At 39.3% G+C, this 22873-nt stretch overlaps 1 long non-coding RNA gene across 3 annotated transcripts in view; it reads right to left on the reverse strand.

The window, feature by feature from the left end:
- LOC138990731 (uncharacterized) overlaps window positions 1–22873 on the reverse strand; it is a 70062-nt gene that overhangs the window by 22376 nt on the left and 24813 nt on the right. The window contains exon 5 of one of the 3 annotated variants that reach the window (XR_011466835.1): window positions 1153–5060. The exons of the other annotated variants lie outside the window; for them this stretch is intronic. This is a non-coding gene — a long non-coding RNA (uncharacterized lncRNA). Of the gene's footprint in view, window positions 1–1152; window positions 5061–22873 lie in introns of those variants that run through there. 3 annotated transcript variants of the gene reach the window in all.

Here is a 22873-nt window from a genome sequence, read left to right on the forward strand (position 1 = left end):
CATCCAATATATATTTTGCAGCATTTTAATAAAATGCACATCCACAAGCAATGAAAACTAAGAAGGAAATAACAAAAGAGATACTGGAAGGGAACACACACCTTTATGAGGATAGGGGGAAGAAATTCAGTATGCTTTTTATTAATACTTATGTAGCACTTGCCCAAACTCATCTTTGTAAGAATTCCAGCCAGGTAGATATGATTCTATCATACTTATGTCTATACAATAGAGAGGAAATTTCCACTCAACTGACAGGTGGTCCTGAGAAAACAAGACTGGGTTCTCTTTCCTTCCTGAGGCATTACGCTGTACCAAGCCCAGCCTTCCTGATTTGAAGCTATGCTTTGTATGAAAAGCTGTTCTACAGTACAAACCAATCTCTCTCACCTTCCACCCCCTGCACAATCATTTTACCAGGAAATAAACAACTCACTTGTTATCAATTTATCATAGATTGACACTGAGAGAGTGCCCTGGGACTGTGGGACTCTGTGCTACAGAATTAACAGATGTGCTTTCAGTAGCATTAAATAGTGCAAAGAGCCTGTCTCGCCAAAAACTCTCTCATTAACTATTAATTAAATAACTATAGATGCTTCACTGCAATAAAGAAACCAGTAGGTAAGTGAGAGAGACACTCCAGTAGATGAAAGCATGTGCTTATTAAGCAGGAGAAAGACAATCTGTAACATTTAAAATGAGAATAATACCGATAATAATAATATTTATTGAGTATTTACTATATATCAGGCAGCATACTAAGCACTTGCATAGACTTTTTAACTCTCAGAACAACTGGAGAGGCAAGCAGTATTATTATCTCAATTTTACAGATGAGGAAGCTGAGTCAGAGAAAGGTTAAGTAAAAACCTCACAGCTGCAGAGGCAGAAAGCCTACAAAGTCTAATTTAAGGTAATCAGTCATTCTTTTTTTTTTTTTCTGCTTTGATTTTCTTTCTTTTTTAATCATCAAAGGTTATAATTGTATGATATTGATAAGTACAGAATAAAATACAATTAAGAGAGGACAAGTGCTCTACAATATTGTGTTGGCCTCTGCCACACATCAACATGAATCAGCCACAGGTATACATACATCCCACCCCTCCTGAACCCATCTCCCACCCCGTCCCACCCCTCTAGGTTGTCCAAGAACACTGGGTTGAGCTTCCTGTTTTCAAATAATCCCTGGTGCTATTGGCCTTTCCTTGGCATAAGGACAGAAATTTTAAAAAATAATCATCCTTGGCTTCTAAGAGCTACTTTCTCTTTTTTTTTTGCCTACCTTATTCTACTTTCTGGGTTACAAGCTCACCTTTCTACTCACTGATCACCTTCTACTTCCTGGGACAGGAGTTCACCTTCACTTTATTGATCTAGTTCTACTTCCTGCATCAAAAGCTCACCTTTCCACTCACTGTTCCACTTCCTGGATCGTTAGCGCACGTCTCTTCACTGACTTTCATTTGCTTTTTGGCTCTCCTGACTAGAATGTAGACGTTCTATAGGTTCCCACTGAGCCTGGGAAACGAAGCAGGAAAATAAGAACTATCACCTTCATAGTTCCTGCCTTATGAGCGTTATCAAGAGTGAAAGAGACCTCCGTCTATCTGAAATCTCTTTGTCTTCAAAGTGGCAAAATATTAGAGAACCTAACATTTAGGCTGCGGCCACAAAGGGTCTTTAAAGACTCATTCTCTGAACATAATAAAGGGGTATTACAACTATGAATTCAGACCCTGTTGGAATGTTGTCACAATGAGAGTAATTCCGCCCAGAAGCAGTGAGTCTGGAATACCACTCAACTTTTTTAATGGAGACATCTGTGTATGAGTCCTCTTCCTTTTAAACACAAACATACATGCATACATAAATATCATGGGGATCAGGTCAACATAAAAAACTATAAGCTATTAAAGAACACTCCTAACCACTCACTACTGGGTAGGTAACTGAGACTTGAGATCAAAGAAACCTAGGCTAGGCTCTGTCACCACCAACTCAGGTTATGGAGCCTTAAAACTCCCGATCCATAAACAAGAAAAAAGCTCAAACCTCTCAGCATATCTCCAAGTATAACAAATAAGAATAGTTAGCCTTTATTAAGACTTACTAGGTGCTAGGCACTATGCTAAGCTTTTAGTAGACATCATCTGAGGCCTCACACACTGGCAGTCTATGACATATTTATTTGTGTATTTGTATTTTTTTTTAACTGATGGATGTTTTAGTATTTTGAATCAGTTGCCTTTATTTAAAGCTTAGGAAATTTCACCATTTTCTCCATTAATGGCTATTCTTTTTTTAACAATGGCAAAGCTGAATAGCAAATGCCTACTTCAGATTGTACATGCACTCTCCAAACTGCTTCAGGCCCTACCCTGCCCTGTTGCCTGGCATTCAGCCCATTCTCCTATGTATACAGTCTTCTTGGCTCCTGCAGACTTTTTTTTTTTTTTTGACATCTACTTTATGCAGATTAGCAGGTTACATAACTACATCTCTTTTCAGAGATAGGTTGAAGTGTGCGTTTTCTTGCACAACAGTTCAAGCAACACATTGAAATTTCATTAAATCAGACTAAGAAGAAGAGAAGAGGCTGTTTTTTTAAAAAAAATTTAAACTTTTTACTTTATTTTGGGATATAGCTGATTAACAATGTTGTGGTATTAACAATGCTGTGAAGGGACTCAGCCATGCATATACATGTATCCATTCTCCCCATAACTCCCCTCCCATCCAGGCTGCCACATAACAGTGAGCAGAGTCCCATGTGCTATACCGTGGGTCCTTACTGGTTACCCATTTTAAATACAGCAGTGTGTACATATCCATCCCAAACTCCTTAACTATCCGTTCCTATAGGCAACAATAAGTTAGTTCTCTGAGTCTGTGAGTCTCTGTTTGTAAATAAGTTCATTTGTATCATTTCTTTTTAGATTCCACACACAAGGGATGTCATGGAATACTTGGTCTTCTTGGTTCCCTGCAGGCTTTTGAACTTGCCATACCTGTGTCACATCTTAATCCCTGAAACACCTTTACGAGGCAAGTATTGCCTTTTCATGAGAACAATTTTACTTGTATAAAATTGATTTTTAAAAATGTTGCTTAATACATACTAGTTAACTTTCTTCTTCACTTTTTATCCACAAAATTTGGTTGGATTTCAGTGTGGAAGGAAAGGCCTATTCTTAAAATTTTAATTAAATACAGCTAAAAATAGAGGCTCTTTGGTGAAGCTTTTATTCAAAGGGAATTCAAATGCAAAACTAAATCTGCCAATGTCCACTTTTGCTATTGAAGGTAGATGAGCCGCATCATCACCTCATTTCAACCAAAGAGCCTATTAAGGTGAAAATGTTTTTAGAATTTGATTATATATTTGAACTGGAACTTGAATGTGGCATAAACCATTGAATGTTTAAAGCAAAAAAGGTTGAGGGAACCAATTTAGGAGGTGGGTTATAAATTATGCATGGGCCTTTTGAAAAAGGTCAGCATTTTTGTTTAATTCCACCAGGACCTTCTGAGAAGTGCAATACGGCTACTCTAGATGCTTCTTCCTCAGGATGCCTGTTCTTTATCAGTATCCCTGTCTCCATGGTAATAGGTTAGTGCTCATCTCCCACCCCCACCCTGACCTCCATGCCCACAGCCTTCGAACCTCAGCAGGAGGAAGAGCCCTCTGGGGTGCCATGCACTGCAGCTCCAGGACATAAACAACTCCATGGGTGGTTGCCATTGCAGTCCTTCATCCATGATATAATTACCCCAAGGTGTACTGGCGATGCACTTGTGTGCATCGAATCAAGAACAGTCACTTTTCAATAAATCACTCTAGCCAGGTGGTCACCAAAGCTAGTGTTCTGAGAAGCGTGGGTTACAAGGCAACCAAGGCCATAATTCATCATTAGAAACAACGATAGACCTGGAGTCCATCCCGGGCATGAAGGACCTCTCCAGTTTTATAAAAGAGAGCCACAGGGTTTCATAAAAAGAATACCAGGAAAATTCAGATTTCATCCAATCAGACCTAAGAGATGGTGCCTTTCTTCTTTTACTGAACAGTTGTGGGGACTTGCTCAAATTGCTTGGCCTATCTGAATATAGATTTGCTCATTGTAAAATGCAAGTAATAATATATACTTCATAAAATTTTGAATTTATATGTGAATTATGCCCAACATGCGATGACAATTATTATTATTTTTATAATGGGAGAGAGGCTCATAAGTTTTGGAATAGAAGATAGTCATCAAATAATTAAAAGACAAGATCCAAATCAAAGGACCCATTCATCTCTCTTCCCCACCCAACCGTGTTCATAAAGGCATGTGGCTTATAGCCACTTACACTCAAAGATGCGAGGACAGGCAATGCTGAGGATGGGGAGTATAGGCGGACATGGCACATCTATCGTTCATTGCTTAATTCCTCCATCAGGCAGTCTACTGAGGCCTGGCATGTACTTCTTTCCCAGTGAAGGTCTTACCTCTATACCTTCATAATAGCGGCACGTTTCAAAATTGTATTTTATGAGGAAATGAAACTCCTCGTGGATTAATCCTCCTGCTAACCAAAGACATGTCACCTCCAGCACTGAGCTTGTCTTTGTCTTCCTGTCAATCCCTCATCCCCAACTGTCTTCCATTTTCCTGTCCCTAGGATTTAAGCAAGCATTCTCCCAGTCAAGAAAATCAGAAGTGAGCCCCCATACTCAATGACATTTTAAATGGTGTAAACTGTTGATCACAGAAGTTACATAACAGGCCACACAGTTAGTTAATAGCAAGGCTGAGTAAAACACAAATTGTCTGACCTCTACACCCTTAATCCATTACTCATTACATGGCACCAGCATGCCTCTCCTGCTGCTGCTGCTGCTAAGTCGCTTCAGTTGTGTCCGATTCTGTGCGACTCCATAGACAGCAGCCCACCAGGCTCCTGTGTCCTTGGGATTCTCCAGGCAAGAATACTGGAGTGGGTTGCCATTTCCTTTTCCAATGCATGCATGTATGCCAAGTCGCTTCAGTTGTGTCCAACTCATGCCTCTCCTAATATTTGTTAAAAACAAAAACAAAAAAAAACTATGACATTGGAAATGTGTTTTTCATACTATCAGAATTACTCTCACTTTCAAAAGTCTCAGATGTTTCGAGCAAAGTTACTAAAAAGTCTACTTTTCACAGGAGTGACGGAATTATTTGAACCATACAGTCATTAGTGATTAAACCTGATATATATGCTATTATTTCTCAAGCTCAGTTTTTACTTCCTAACACAGAAATCACCTATTTAAGCAAGTAGACATCTGCTTCATTTTATTTTAGCTTTGCTGGTAACAGTCATGCATGTGTTTAATTTCATGTTTCATCCAAACTGCCCCCGTTACACCTTCTTGTACCAGGTTCTTTTACATGGATGCAAATATGCTTTTACAAGTTCATTTGGCTTGCCTGAAAATTTTAACATTTTCATTTTGTCAAGTTTTCCCTGATCTTTCAGGGTTCAGAACTGGAAGAATTTATGGTTATAACTCACTGTTTTACAAGAAGTTTCTTTTATAACCAGTCTTTTCCTCATTGTCTGAAGTTTCACAAGTTTCTCTATACTCCAAGAATGGAAATTTTTATAAAGCAAATTCCTTCATATTCCAAAAGACAATGTGGGTAAAAAGAAAAGTTAGGGTTGAACGTGCAAGCATTTCTATGTCTGGTTTCCAGTTATAGACGTCCCAGTTTTCTTTTGGAAATGAAATTTCTTTGTGTAAATAACCTAAGAAAGACGGGCTTTTCTTTAACATGAAAACTATCTTCCTGGTAGTAACTTTACGAGCCCTCATTTGTTCTGGTTTTTATTTTAAAATAATTCTTTCAGGGCAGTGAAACTACCCTGGATGATACTATAATGGTGGATACATCTCAGTAAGCATTTGTCAAAGCCCATAGAATATCCTACATATACAGTGAACCCTGAAGTAGACCATGGCTTCAGGTGATAATGATGTATGACTACAGATTCATCCGTTGTTACAAAGGTCATCACTCTGCTGGGGGATGTTGATGATGCAGAGCCTTGTTCAGGGGTCAGGGCAGAAGATATATGGGGAATCTTTATCCTTTATGTTCATTTGCTGTCCACCTAAAACTGCTCCAAAAAATAAAATCTACTGAAAAATAGATTAGAATGAAGAAGTGAAGTGAAGTGCAGTTCCTCAGTCGTGTCCAACTCTTTGTGATCCTGTGGACTGTAGCCTACCAGGTTCCTCTGTCCATGGGATTTTCCAGGCAAGAATACTGGAGTGGGTTGCCATTTCCTTCTCCAGGGGACCTTCCTAACCCAGGGATCAAACCCGGGTCTCCCACATTGCAGGCAGGTGCTTTAACCTCTGAGCCATCAGGTAAGCCCCCAAAATAAAATCTACTGAAAAAATAGATTAGAATAGTTGACATAAAACATCTTTCTTGCAGACACATAAGCTGTATACCAAATAAGCCTGACTTCTATTACAGCCTTTTTTTTTTTTTTTTTTTTTGCTTTACCCATATCTCTGTTACTGGCTTCCATGAAAAGATCTGGCTGCTATGAGTGTGTGTGTGTGTGTGTGTGTGTGTTTTAAAGTATTTCAATTTAAGAACTATGTGATTATGATTTTATCATCAAAAGATTAGTTAATTTGGATGCTTCTAATGTGAATTTGGGGGCCTTCCTGGGGGATGAGTGGTAAAGAACCCACCTGCAGTACAGGAGACACGGGTTTGATCCCTGGGTCAGGAAGATCTGCTGGAAAAGGAAATGGCAACCCCATTCCAGTATTCCTGCCTGGAGAATTCCATGAACAGAAGAGCCTGGCAGGCTACAGTCCATAGGGTCACAAAAGAGTCAGACACGACTTATCAACTAAACAACAACGATGGGAATTTTATGCACAGTTTGCAATTTTTAGTTCAGATTATAAAGGTATGAGAAAGGGAAGTGTTAAAAGCTATTTCAAAAACTTTCCAAAATTTAAAAAATTATTTTTCATCACTCCTTTGAATATAAACTCATCAATTACAGGCAATTCATAGCCATTTTGAGAATCTCTTTATGAGCATCATTTGTTAGTTGCCACATTTAATTACTGTATATTGTGTCAAATCATAAACTTGGCTGTTCTTATATAAATCACATGGTAGGTAATGACTTTCCCTTACATTCTTCTGAATTAGCAGAGTTTAACAACATATGATTTTTTCCTAGTAGCTTTGAAATTTTGATTCAAAAAGAATTTAACAGTAGAGATTTCTTCCTGTTTTCCATGCATTTATGGTGGTGGTGGTGTAGTTGCTAAGTCACATCTAACTCTTGGGATCCCATGGACTGTAGCCACTAGGCTCCTCTGTCCATGGCATTTCCCAGGCAAGAATACTGGAGTAGATTGCCATTTCCTTCTCCAAGGGTCTTCCCAACCCAGGGATCAAACCCATGTCTCTTTCATTGCAGGAGGATTATTTACCACTGAGCCACCAGAGCAGCCCTCATGCATTTATACATGATCCAAAATCACATGCAACATAGATGCATAGTACATATTTATAAAGTGTTCGATAAATTCTATGTAAATTCTATAATCTCTTTTGATATCTTATCTAACCCAGGTTTCCTCAGTCTTGGCACGGTTGACATTTGGGGCCGGATAGTTCTTTGTGTGGGAAGCTGATGTGTATTGTAGAATATTTAACAGCATCCTGGATCCCTCCACACTGAAAGCCAGTTGTACACCCCACAATTGCGACAACCAAAAACGTTTCCAGACATTGCCAAATGTCTTCTGGGGGAAATCTCCCAGTCAAGAACCACTGGGCTCGCCAATAATTTGGGATCACAAAGTTCTCCTTTAAGAAATGCATATATACATATGATTTTTAATTGTGCTTGGCCTAACAAGTTAGCTCAGCTCTTTAGGACATTGTAGTGAGTTCAAGGTCAGAAGATCGATCATGAGGTTTAATGCATTCATTCAACAAGCATTTATTGACTGGCCTACAATTACATTGCACTGTGCAAGGTGCTGAGAGGAATGCCACAAAAACATGGAAAACAACCGGTGCCCTGCAGGAGTTTATGATCCTGCACAGTGAGTGAGAAAAGTCAAAACGAGTGGTGGATTCAGGGCACACCAGCGGTTGAGAAAAGCATGACTGAACCTAGTGCTGAAGAACAGAAAAGAATATGGTTAGACAGAGAGGGGAAAGGGGTGATTCCTCCTCTAAAGGAGAAATAACAAAGAAAGTTATTTATCATAAAAGGTTAACATATGCTAGGCGCTGTGCTAAGTACTGACTATATCATATTTCTGTATATGATGTATATGACAGAAGCTAAGTTCTGGTTCTAAAGTCTCCAGACTTTGCTTTAAATCCCCACTTAAGACTTGAGAAAACAGTATTTAAAAATTAACTTTTTTATGCATAAATTGGAATAATGATATAGTATGATTTTTTGAAGCCTAAAAGAGATGATACATGAAAACCAACTTAATATGGTATCTACACTAATAATAAGTGAATATTTTTATTCTTATTATTAAATAGTGATTTACTTGGCTATTTGAACCCAGGCCTGTCTGTGTTCAGAGCTGTGCATTCTACAATTCACCATGTTCCCAGGGTGAAATAGGCCTTGTTCTGAGAGCAGCAGAAGCTCCAAGTCCTGCCTGGAGAAGACAGTGGACTATATAGCAAGGGGTTTGACCTGTTCACAAACAACAGGGGATGTTAATGACTCTGAGCATTGCTCAAATGACTTCCCAAGAAAAGCCACTGTAGTGGGGGTAATAAAAAAATAAAAAGAGCTGGAGGAAATGTGGTATCACATGGAAGAAAAATGGTGGGAAAGTGTAAGCAGAGGCCAAATCAGGCAAACCCTTCTAGATGATGATAAGGAGTTCGAATTTATCCTGAAATCACTGGGAAGTCACTGAAGGGTTTTAAGCAGAGAGAGAGCAGAACCAAGTGTGTCCTCTGAAAAGAGAGTCCTGGCCATCTGAAGAATGGAGAATGGATTGACATACGACAAACAAAAAAACAAAAGCAAAAAACTGGGAACTGAGGCTACTGAGGAGACTAAGTGATAGATAATGTTGGTCTGGACTTAGTAACAGAAAGATAGGAGAAGTAAAAGGATTTAAAGATGTCTTTTGGTGATGGAATTGATAGAATATTCTTTAGCTAGTAAGTGGCAAAGCCCAGTCATTTGATTCCAAATCAAATACATTTTAACATACATTTATAGTTACATTCTTATTTAACCTAGCTACCTATTAGCCACTAGATACTGAGATAGCAAAAATAACTCCAGGTATAAGTCAACAGTGCCTTTCAAGAAATGGGAAACAACTCAATTTTATAATCTTTGGATTTGTTGTTGTTGTTGAAAACAGTAAACATCTGTGGAAAGAATAAAATAAATGCTATTGGGTCAGCGATGTCCTCTCTACATGACATGCAGAAAACATGACTTGCCTGGAATGTGGTATTTACTTCAAAGCAGCCCATTAGCATCTAGCATTTGCCAGATTATCTGTCTCTTCTGGGACAAATTTGAATTAAGTGTGTATTTTTTAAATCCAGAGATGCTTTTGGTTTGGTATCTAGTATACAATCATCTTAGAATAAAATGGCATTTATGGATGTCTTTCTATAAGCACACCTTTGATTAACTTTCCATGCACTTACTGATTTATTCAACAAATGTGTTTTTAAGTTAGTACTTGGCCATGCGTCGTATTTGATGCTGGTAATAAAATGAAAATAACATAGATTATCTCCACTCTTAACCAGTTTGTATTTGAGAGAGAGAGATAAGACAAGTAAACAAGTAATGTCAACAAAGTCAACAACTGGTTGGATGGAGTAAGTACAGGATACTAGTAGAAGGGGAGGATAACTATCCCCCTCCTGGAGGAGCTGACATTGACATGGAAATCTGAGGATAACTGGGGCCAGGCCAGCCTAGAAAAGGTTTAATGAGAGGGAGACTGCTTTGGGGGAAGTCAGAGTATAAGCAAAGGTCCAGAAATGGAAGAGAAAATGACATATTCATGGAAAAGCAAATATTTCAGAATGGTTGGCAAGGAAAAGTTTAGGAGTGATGAACCCCCTGAGGGAAAAGTCATGAAAGAATTTATAGTCCATGTTAAATAGCCTGAATTCATTCAAATAGCAAAAAGGAACTATGTGAGCATTTTTCAGCAGGAAAGTGACATGATCAAGTATAAAATTTAGAAAGACCTCCTGGAATACATATAGGATGGAGAATGCATGGGTGGGGATGAAGCGATCAAGTTAAAAAACAAGCATGTCAGTTGGAAGTCTTGTGTGTTAATTATAGACTAGAAACTATGCATTCTAAGAAAACTGAGTGGATAGGGAGAGAAGTAGGCAAATTCTAAAGAGACTAGTTGATAAGACAGGCAGGTCTTGGAGATTGATTGAATGTGGTAGGTGAGTGTTGGGAAGTATCAAAGATGATACCCAGGTTTCTGACAGGAGTTAGGAAACACAGGAGAAATGGTTAGGATATGGTAATAAGTTGTACCCTGGACATGTTAAGTTCCATCTGTTTGTAGGTCACTTGAGTAGTGATGGACGCCAGGTAACCGAGTTCCCTGTATTCACAGGAGAGCTCTGTGACAACTCACAGGTCTTGTTGGCATCAGCATGTAGTGCAGCAAGAATTTTGATTGAATATTGTCGATGAGCAGGAGAGTCAGAGAACTGTGACAGTATTACGTGAATTAGCCCTTCACAGCTATCCTGGGGCGGTTATAATTCCCCTCTGTAATCAATGCTGCAGCAAGCAAATAGTTTTCTGAGGGTCACTCCAATGACCTTGTTGCACTAATTTATTATTAGGCTTCCACTGATTACCATGATTCCAATCTGCAGCCAATATGCCAATCAATATCTACGTATTGAATGCCCCATATATGCTCAGCACAATGACTATCTGAATCTCTTTCGAGTTTTAGATGTGGTAGGCTAAAAATAAAGGACAGGACCCTAGACAAGGTGACTGGGCAGTGAAGAGACTTGCAGAGAAAATTGCAGTTTTAGGCACAGAAAACAGCAAGGGTCAATTTGTAAAAATCAAAATCAATGTGCAAACCCAAAGAGCAAAAGAGTTTCAGAAATCACGAGAGAATGCCAAGGGTGAACACATAAGTAGGACAGGACAGTACAGGTGTAAAGCCAGGAGGAGAGCGTCAGGGGCCCAGGGTAACTACGATGCTCAAGCTTCCATGTATTGACTTCATTATTTATCAAGGACATGATCCTTGGATGGGTAAAACCTGCTTACAAGTTATGGGTTGTGATAGATAAATCGGAGAAGGCAATGCACCCCACTCCAGTACTCTTGCCTGGAAAATCCCACGGATGGAGGAGACTGGTAGGCTGCAGTTCATGGGGTCGCTAAGAGTCGGACACGACTGAGCGACTTCACTTTCACTTTTCACTTTCATGCATTGGAGAAGGAAATGGCAACCCACTCCAGTGTTCTTGCCTGGAGAATCCCAGGGACGGGGGAGCCTGGTGGGCTGCCATCTATGGGGTTGCACAGAGTTGGACACGACTGAAGTGACTTTGCAGCAGCAGATAGTAAATACCTACATTGGCTTGATTCTTTCATGATTCTAGACCTATTCTGAACATTTTTTATCAAGGCAGTATTTCCACTTACAATAGTTCCTCCATTGTCTAAATTTTTTAGATAAAGATTCTCCTGAAATGATTACAATTAGGTCTCATTTAATGAACATTTATTCTATGTCCATAAATGTGCATTTTGCATACAGTGTCCCATTTAATCTTCCCAACATCTAACTGAAAAAACTGAGTTCCTCCTGTCACTGGGAAGAAAACAAAAACTCTGAAAATATGCTGTAAAACTGTTTATCCTGGCTTTGCTTTCCTCTCTTTTTGCCTCCAGAAACTTGCTCCAATTCATTCTCTTGTTCCAGTCACCCTGGCCTTCTTCCAGTTTACCAAAGCCACCATTCTTCAGACCCCAGGATATTTGCACAGACTGTTTCCTCAGTTGGACATTGTTTCTCTCTCACTTTGCTATCTCTTTTAGATCTCAACTAAAGGATAGCTTTGTAGACAAGCTCTCCCTGCCTTCCCTGTACCAGTCAGTACCCTTAGTTATGCTTCATAGGACCACACTCCTTTACTGTCAAGCCCTGAGCTCAGAATATAGTTACACCTTTATTACAAGGATACACTAGTTTATGCTTCATAGGACCACACTCCTTTACTGTCAAGCCCTGAGCTCAGAATATAGTTACACCTTTATTACAAGGATTAGGGCTTCCTAGGTGGCTCAGTGGGTAAAGAATATGCCTTCAATGCAAGAGAGGCTGGCAGGTGGAGGTTTGATCTCTAGGTCAGAAAGATTCAAGGACATACAGTGTCCCATTTTAAAAATAATCATCTCCTGTCACTGGGAAGAAAACAAAACTCTAAGAGCTGTAAACTGTTCCTGGCTTTGCTTATCTTTTCCTACTTGCTCCATATTCTCTTGTCTCCAGTCACCCTGGCCTTACCAGTTAACCAGCACCTTTCTAGACCTCACTATATTTGCGGCTGCACTGTTTCTCAGTTGGACATTGTTTTCACACCCTTCTTTTAGATGATCTGGACAAGCTTCCTCCTGCTTCCCTGTACTTTAAAGCCATACCAGTTATGCTCTAGAACTTTTCCACTGCTGTTCCACTTCTGGATGGTTAGCACATCTCTTCACTAGCAGATGGAGGTTTGATCTCTAGGTCAGAAAGATTCCCTGGAGGAGGGCATGGCAGCCCACTCTAGTATTCTTGCCTGGAGAATCCCCATGGACAGAGGAGCCTGGTGGGCTGCCATCTATGGGGTTGCACAGAGTTGGACACGACTGAAGTGACTTTGCAGCAGCAGATAGTAAATACCTACATTGGCTTGATTCTTTCATGATTCTAGACCTATTCTGAACATTTTTTATCAAGGCAGTATTTCCACTTACAATAGTTCCTCCATTGTCTAAATTTTTTAGATAAAGATTCTCCTGAAATGATTACAATTAGGTCTCATTTAATGAACATTTATTCTATGTCCATAAATGTGCATTTTGCATACAGTGTCCCATTTAATCTTCACAACATCTAACTGAAAAAACTGAGTTCCTCCTGTCACTGGGAAGAAAACAAAAACTCTGAAAATATGCTGTAAAACTGTTTATCCTGGCTTTGCTTTCCTCTCTTTTGCCTCCATCATGATTCTAGACCTATTCTGAACATTTTTATCAAGGCAGTATTTCCACTTACAATAGTTCCCCATTGTCTAAATCCTTTAGATAGGGACTCTCCTGAAATGATTACAATTAGGTCTCATTTAATGAACATTTATTCTATGTCCATAAATGTGCATTTTGCATACAGTGTCCCATTTAATATTCACAACATCTAACTGAAAAAACTGAGTTCCTCCTGTCACTGGGAAGAAAACAAAAACTCTGAAAATATGCTGTAAAACTGTTTATCCTGGCTTTGCTTTCCTCTCTTTTGTCCTCCAGAAACTTGCTCCAATTCATTCTCTTGTTCCAGTCACCCTGGCCTTCTTCCAGTTAACCAAAGCCACCATTCTTCAGACCCCAGGATATTTGCACAGACTGTTTCCTCAGTTGGACATTGTTTCTCTCTCACTTTGCTATCTCTTTTAGATCTCAACTAAAGGATAGCTTTGTGAATAAGCTCTCCTGCCTTCCCTGTACCAGTCTCCCTAACCAAGTACTGTTTGATGAGTAACTGGATTAGGGCTTCTAGGTGGCTCAGATCAAATGAAAGAGGCTAGTGCTGGGGTTTGACTTAGTCAGTTCTGAGGAGGGCATGGCAGTCCCACTATCAAATCCTGTGGACAGAAGAGCCTTGGGCTACAAGGATCATGCCGACTAAAGCAAACTGATAAACACAAAAAAGTCGCTTAAGATTTTTCACTCCTAAAGGACTGTAAGCACAATAATAGGACTTACGTATTTCTTTTATACTATTATATCCCTGATATCAAAGATTTTACAAAGTTTTTTGTATATGTATATATATTATATATATATATATATATATATATATATAAATATATATATATGTAACTATATTATATATATATATATAATATACAACTTTATTAACTTTGCCAACAAAGGTCCATCTCTAGATCAAGGCTATGGTTTTCAGAGTCATGTATGGATGTGAGAGTTGGACTATAAAAAGCTGAGTGCTTTGCTTTGAACTGTGTGTTGGAGAAGACACTTGAGAGTTCCTTGGACTGAAGATCAATCCAGTCCATTTAAAGGAGATCAGTCCTGAGTGTTCATTGGAAGGACTGATGTTGAAACTGAAAATCCACTACTTTGCCACCCTGATGTGAAGAGCTGACTCATTTGAAAAGACCCTGATGCTGGAAGATTGAAGCAGAAGGAGAAGAGGATGACAGAGGATGAGATGGTTGGATATCACCTCTCAATGGACATGAGTTTGGTAACCTCGGGAGTTGATAATGGACAGAGGCCTGTGCTGCAGTCCATGGGATCTAAAAGATTTGGACATGACTGAGCGACTGAACTGGAACTGAACTTTATTAAATCAAATCACAATAGAGGCCATTTTCATTATTTATAAATTAAAATGAAGGCTAGAATCATAATCTAAGATCAAAACAATCATTGATTAGTAAATTGAAGCAGAGCTCCTACCTCCTGTCCATTTCTTTAAAAAATATTAACCCCAATGTGCTTACAAAACTTCCCTTCTCTTTTGCACAGATGCCCAAAGGGAAATTCAGACAATAAGTCTACATCCTTTCTGAACTAACCAGAAGAGTAATCCCACCACTGAAAAGCTAAATTAAACATCCTAAAACCATAACAAAACATTGCTTCAATCTGACAACTGCACTTGTCATTTTTAAATCATATGGAATATTTCCTTTCAAAGAAAATTGAGAACATTGAATTGTGCCAGACAGAGTTTTTAAAAAAATTTAAAGCATGTTCTTGCATCTGTTAGATATCTTTTAAAGAAGCAGTGCTGCTAGCTAATGGAAGGAACTGCAGTTTCTTCTCTCATCTGGCCCCAGAGCAGAACAACGATTCAAATCCTCAGCTACTATTCAGCCACTTAAATTGTATGACTTCCCTCTGGCAAGTTCTGGGTTAAGCCCCATGGATCATATTCTGAGTCAGTTGATATCTCTCCGAATGCTACTGCCTGTGTTTCCCACAACTAAATTTATAGAGTCTTTGCAATAGTACTATACCAACTCTTGTATATCTTCTTGATTATTTCTGTTCTCTCTTTTGCCCACATTGTCAGGTCCAGACTATGAGCAGAAAGCCCCAGCTAAAAATGCAGAATGCATTCCATTGACTCAAAATGTGATAACACAGGCGTTTCTCTAGAAAGTTTTCCCTCCAGCTGGATCTTTCTAAAACCCACTAGAAGTGATTGAATGAGGACACATGAATTTTTCTTTCAGTACTTTCTAAGTCAACTGATCCCACTTCTAAAATCAGAACACCCACCACTCTTTGCTTTGACAAAAAGTATTATCTTTGTGGCACTTAACCCAACCTAAAAAGCACCTGCCCTTTGAAAAAATTGAAAAGAAGATAAGATGTTCCAATATATGATAATGAAGACAACAATAGTAAGAGAGAAAAAAAAAGAAATTAAGGTTTGGTGACTATCAGGGAACAGGAAGTAGTCCTAGTCTCTATTTTGTAAAATAAGTTCCATATATCATTTCTTTTCGTTCCACCATGCATTTATGGTGGTGGTGGTGTAGTTGCTAAGTCACATCTAACTCTTGGGATCCCATGGACTGTAGCCACTAGGCTCCTCTGTCCATGGCATTTCCCAGGCAAGAATACTGGAGTAGATTGCCATTTCCTTCTCCAAGGGGTCTTCCCAATCCAGGGATCAAACCCATGTCTCTTTCATTGCAGGAGGATTATTTACCACTGAGGCACCAGAGCAGCCCTCATGCATTTATACACGATCCAAAATCACATGCAACATAGATGCATAGTACATATTTATAAAGTGTTCGATAAATTCTATGTAAATTCTATAATCTCTTTTGATATCTTATCTAACCCAGGTTTCCTCAGTCTTGGCACGGTTGACATTTGGGGCCGGATAATTCTTTGTGTGGGAAGCTGATGTGTATTGTAGAATATTTAACAGCATCCTGGATCCCTCCACACTGAAAGCCAGTTGTACACCCCACAATTGCGACAACCAAAAACGTTTCCAGACATTGCCAAATGTCTTCTGGGGAGAAATCTCCCCAGTCAAGAACCACTGGGTTCGCCAATAATTTGGTATCACAAAGTTCTCCTTTAAGAAATGCATATATACATATGATTTTTAATTGTGCTTGGCCTAAGAAGTTAGCTCAGCTCTTTAGGACATTGTAGTGAGTTCAAGGTCAGAAGATCGATCATGAGGTTTAATGCATTCATTCAACAAGCATTTATTGACTGGCCTACAATTACATTGCACTGTGCAAGGTGCTGAGAGGAATGCCACAAAAACATGGAAAACAACCGGTGCCCTGCAGGAGTTTATGATCCTGCACAGTGAGTGAGAAAAGTCAAAACGAGTGGTGGATTCAGGGCACACCAGCGGTTGAGAAAAGCATGACTGAACCTAGTGCTGAAGAACAGAAAAGAATATGGTTAGACAGAGAGGGGAAAGGGTGATTCCTCCTCTAAAGGAGAAATAACAAAGAAAGTTATTTATCATAAAAGGTTAACATATGCTAGGCGCTGTGCTAAGTACTGACTATATCATATTTCTGTATATGATGTATATGACAGAAGCTAAGTTCTGGTTCTAAAGTCTCCAGACTTTGCTTTAAATCCCCACTTAAGACTTGAGAAAACAGTATTTAAAAATTAACTTTTTTATGCATAAATTGGAATAATGATATGGTATGATTTTTTGAAGCCTAAAAGAGGTGATACATGAAAACCAACTTAATATGGTATCTACACTAATAATAAGTGAACATTTTTATTCTTATTATTAAATCGTGATTTACTTGGCTATTTGAACCCAGGCCTGTCTGTGTTCAGAGCTGTGCATTCTACAATTCACCATGTTCCCAGGGTGAAATAGGCCTTGTTCTGAGAGCAGCAGAAGCTCCAAGTCCTGCCTGGAGAAGACAGTGGACTATATAGCAAGGGGTTTGACCTGTTCACAAACAACAGGGGATGTTAATGACTCTGAGCATTGCTCAAATGACTTCCCAAGAAAAGCCACTGTAGTGGGGGTAATAAAAAAATAAAAAGAGCTGGAGGAAATGTGGTATCACATGGAAGAAAAATGGTGGGAAAGTGTAAGCAGAGGCCAAATCAGGCAAACCCTTCTAGATGATGATAAGGAGTTCGAATTTATCCTGAAATCACTGGGAAGTCACTGAAGGGTTTTAAGCAGAGAGAGAGCAGAACCAAGTGTGTCCTCTGAAAAGAGAGTCCTGGCCATCTGAAACATGGAGAATGCATTGACATAAGACAAACAAAAAAAAAAAGCAAAAAAAAAAACTGGAACTGAGGCTACTGAGGAGACTAAGTGATAGATAATGTTGGTCTGGACTTAGTAACAGAAAGATAGGAGAAGTAAAAAGGATTTAAAGATGTCTTTTGGTGATGGAATTGATAGAATATTCTTTAGCTAGTAAGTGGCAAAGCCCAGTCATTTGATTCCAAATCAAATACATTTTAACATACATTTATAGTTACATTCTTATTTAACCTAGCTACCTATTAGCCACTAGATACTGAGATAGCAAAAATAACTCCAAGTATAAGTCAACAGTGCCTTTCAAGAAATGGGAAACAACTCAATTTTATAATCTTTGGATTTGTTGTTGTTGTTGAAAACAGTAAACATCTGTGGAAAGAATAAAATAAATGCTATTGGGTCAGCGATGTCCTCTCTACATGACATGCAGAAAACATGACTTGCCTGGAATGTGGTATTTACTTCAAAGCAGCCCATTAGCATCTAGCATTTGCCAGATTATCTGTCTCTTCTGGGACAAATTTGAATTAAGTGTGTATTTTTTAAATCCAGAGATGCTTTTGGTTTGGTATCTAGTATACAATCATCTTAGAATAAAATGGCATTTATGGATGTCTTTCTATAAGCACACCTTTGATTAACTTTCCATGCACTTACTGATTTATTCAACAAATGTGTTTTTAAGTTAGTACTTGGCCATGTGTCGTATTTGATGCTGGTAATAAAATGAAAATAACATAGATTATCTCCACTCTTAACCAGTTTGTATTTGAGAGAGAGAGATAAGACAAGTAAACAAGTAATGTCAACAAAGTCAACAACTGGTTGGATGGAGTAAGTACAGGATACTAGTAGAAGGGGAGGATAACTAGCCCCCTCCTGGAGGAGCTGACATTGACATGGAAATCTGAGGATAACTGGGGCCAGGCCAGCCTAGAAAAGGTTTAATGAGAGGGAGACTGCTTTGGGGGAAGTCAGAGTATAAGCAAAGGTCCAGAAATGGAAGAGAAAATGACATATTCATGGAAAAGCAAATATTTCAGAATGGTTGGCAAGGAAAAGTTTAGGAGTGATGAACCCCCTGAGGGAAAAGTCATGAAAGAATTTATAGTCCATGTTAAATAGCCTGAATTCATTCAAATAGCAAGAAGGAACTATGTGAGCATTTTTCAGCAGGAAAGTGACATGATCAAGTATAAAATTTAGAAAGACCTCCTGGAATACATATAGGATGGAGAATGCATGGGTGGGGATGAAGCGATCAAGTTAAAAAAACAGCATGTCAGTTGGAAGTCTTGTGTGTTAATTATAGACTAGAAACTATGCATTCTAAGAAAACTGAGTGGATAGGGAGAGAAGTAGGCAAATTCTAAAGAGACTAGTTGATAAGACAGGCAGGTCTTGGAGATTGATTGAACGTGGTAGGTGAGTGTTGGGAAGTATCAAAGATGATACCCAGGTTTCTGACAGGAGTTAGGAAACACAGGAGAAATGGTTAGGATATGGTAATAAGTTGTACCCTGGACATGTTAAGTTCCATCTGTTTGTAGGTCACTTGAGTAGTGATGGACGCCAGGTAACCGAGTTCCCTGTATTCACAGGAGAGCTCTGTGACAACTCAGAGGTCTTGTTGGCATCAGCATGTAGTGCAGCAAGAATTTTGATTGAATATTGTCGATGAGCAGGAGAGTCAGAGAACTGTGACAGACAGTATTACACGAATTAGCCCTTCACAGCTACCCTGGGGCAGTTATAATTCCCCTCTGTAATCAATGATGCAGCAAGCAAATAGTTTTCTGAGGGTCACTCCAATGACCTTGTTGCATTAATTTATTATTAGGCTTCCACTGATTACCATGATTCCAATCTGCAGCCAATATGCCAATCAATATCTACGTATTGAATGCCCCATATATGCTCAGCACAATGACTATCTGAATCTCTTTCGAGTTTTAGATGTGGTAGGCTAAAAATAAAGGACAGGACCCTAGACAAGGTGACTGGGCAGTGAAGAGACTTGCAGAGAAAATTGCAGTTTTAGGCACAGAAAACAGCAAGGGTCAATTTGTAAAAATCAAAATCAATGTGCAAACCCAAAGAGCAAAAGAGTTTCAGAAATCACGAGAGAATGCCAAGGGTGAACACATAAGTAGGACAGGACAGTACAGGTGTAAAGCCAGGAGGAGAGCGTCAGGGGCCCAGGGTAACTACGATGCTCAAGCTTCCATGTATTGACTTCATTATTTATCAAGGACATGATCCTTGGATGGGTCAAACCTGCTTACAAGTTATGGGTTGTGATAGACAGTAAATCAGAGAAGGCAATGCACCCCACTCCAGTACTCTTGCCTGGAAAATCCCACGGATGGAGGAGCCTGGTAGGCTGCAGTTCATGGGGTCGCTAAGAGTCAGACACGACTGAGCGACTTCACTTTCACTTTTCACTTTCATGCATTGGAGAAGGAAATGGCAACCCACTCCTGTGTTCTTGCCTGGAGAATCCCAGGGACGGGGGAGCCTGGTGGGCTGCCATCTATGGGGTCGCACAGAGTTGGACATGACTGAAGTGACTTAGCAGCAGCAGATAATAAATACCTACATTGGCTTGATTCTTTCATGATTCTAGACCTATTCTGAACATTTTTTATCAAGGCAGTATTTCCACTTACGATAGTTCCCCCATTGTCTAAATCCTTTAGATAGGGACTCTCCTGAAATGATTACAATTAGGTCTCATTTAATGAACATTTATTCTATGTCCATAAATGTGCATTTTGCATACAGTGTCCCATTTAATATTCACAACATCTAACTGAAAAAACTGAGTTCCTCCTGTCACTGGGAAGAAAACAAAAACTCTGAAAATATGCTGTAAAACTGTTTATCCTGGCTTTGCTTTCCTCTCTTTTTGCCTCCAGAAACTTGCTCCAATTCATTCTCTTGTTCCAGTCACCCTGGCCTTCTTCCAGTTTACCAAAGCCACCATTCTTCAGACCCCAGGATATTTGCACAGACTGTTTCCTCAGTTGGACATTGTTTCTCTCTCACTTTGCTATCTCTTTTAGATCTCAACTAAAGGATAGCTTTGTAGACAAGCTCTCCCTGCCTTCCCTGTACCAGTCAGTACCCTTAGTTATGCTTCATAGGACCACACTCCTTTACTGTCAAGCCCTGAGCTCAGAATATAGTTACACCTTTATTACAAGGATTAGGGCTTCCTAGGTGGCTCAGTGGGTAAAGAATATGCCTTCAATGCAAGAGAGGCTGGCAGGTGGAGGTTTGATCTCTAGGTCAGAAAGATTCCCTGGAGGAGGGCATGGCAGCCCACTCTAGTATTCTTGCCTGGAGAATCCCCATGGACAGAAGAGCCTTGGGGCTACAGTGTATAGGATCACAAAAAGTTGGACATGACTAAAGCAACTGAGCACACACACACACAGCAGGATTAGTCGTTTAAGATTTTTCACCCTAAAGGACTGTAAGCACAATAATAGGACTTATTATGTATTTCTTTGCTCACTATTATATCCCTGATATCAAAGTTACACAGTTTTTTATATATATATAGTTTATATATATGTAACTTTATTAACAAATATTATAAAAAATATATATATATATATAATATATATAACTTTATTAACTTTGCCAACAAAGGTCCATCTAGTCAAGGCTATGGTTTTTCCAGTAGTCATGTATGGATGTGAGAGTTGGACTATAAAGAAAGCTGAGTGCTGAAGAACTGATGCTTTTGAACTGTGGTGTTGGAGAAGACACTTGAGAGTTCCTTGGACTGCAAGGAGATCCAACCAGTCCATTCTAAAGGAGATCAGTCCTGAGTGTTCATTGGAAGGACTGATGTTGAAGCTGAAACTCCACTACTTTGGCCACCTGATGTGAAGAGCTGACTCATTGGAAAAGACCCTGATGCTGGGAAAGATTGAAGGCAGAAGGAGAAGAGGATGACAGAGGATGAGATGGTTGGATGGCATCACCGACTCAATGGACATGTGTTTGGGTAAACTCTGGGAGTTGGTAATGGACAGGGAGGCCTGGCGTGCTGCAGTCCATGGGGCCACAAAGAGTCGGACACGACTGAGCGACTGAACTGAACTGAACTGAACTTTATTAAATCCAATCAACAATAGAGGTCATTTTTCATTATTTACAAATTATGAAAATGACGGCTAGAAAAGTTGTCACTTATTTAAGATCAAACAGCTCACTGATTAGTACCAAGATTACAGCTCAGAGCTCCTACTTCCCTGTCCATTTTCTTTTAAAAAATATTAACCCCAATGTGCTTGTGTTTGACCTTCCCTTCTTCATCTTCATTGCACAGATGCCCAAAGGGAAATTCAGACAATAAGTCTACATCCTAACAATGCAAGCTTAATGAACTAACCAGAAGAGTAATCCCACCACTGAAAAGCTAAATTAACATCCTAAAACCATAACTAAAAACATTGCTTCAATCTGACAACTGCACTTGTCATTTCTATAGAGTGTGGGCTTTTTGCATATGGAATATTTCCCTTCAAAGAAAATTGAGAACTTCTATTGAATTGTGCCAGACAGAGCCATAGCTGTGTTGAACATTCTACCGACATTCCTTGAAAAGCATGTGTCATCTTGGCATCTTATTTAGATATATCTTTTAAAGAAGCAGTTGCTGCTATGCTGTAAGCTAATGGAAAGGAACTGCAGTTTCTTTTTAAAGTCATCTGGGCCCCCAGAGCAGAACAACGATTCAAATCATGACTATTCAGCAGCCACTTAAGTGTATGACTTCCCTCTGGCAAAGTTCTGAGTTAAGCCCATGGATCATATTCTGAGTCAGTTGATATCTCTCCGAATGCTACTGCCTGTGTTTCCACAACTAAATTTATAGAGGAGTCTTTGCAATAGTACTATACCAACTCTTGTATATCTTCTTGATTATTTCTGTTCTCTCTTTTTGCCCACATTGTCAGGTCCAGACTATGAGCAGAAAGCCCCAAAGCTAACAAATGCAGAATGCATTCCATTGACTCAAAATGTGATAACACAGCAGTATTTCTCTAGAGAGGATTTTCCCTCATTAATCCAGCTGGATCTTTCACTAAAAACCCACTAAGAGAGTAGTTGAATGAGGGACACACTGAATTTTCTTTCAGTACTTTCTAAAGTCAACTGATCACTTCTAAAATCAGAACACCACCCACTCTTTGCTGACAAAAAAGTATTATCTTTATTAGCACTTAACCAAACAACCTGAAAAGCACCTGC

Source organism: Bos mutus, chromosome 14 (assembly GCF_027580195.1).
Source record: "Bos mutus isolate GX-2022 chromosome 14, NWIPB_WYAK_1.1, whole genome shotgun sequence".
NCBI lineage: Eukaryota > Metazoa > Chordata > Mammalia > Artiodactyla > Bovidae > Bos > Bos mutus.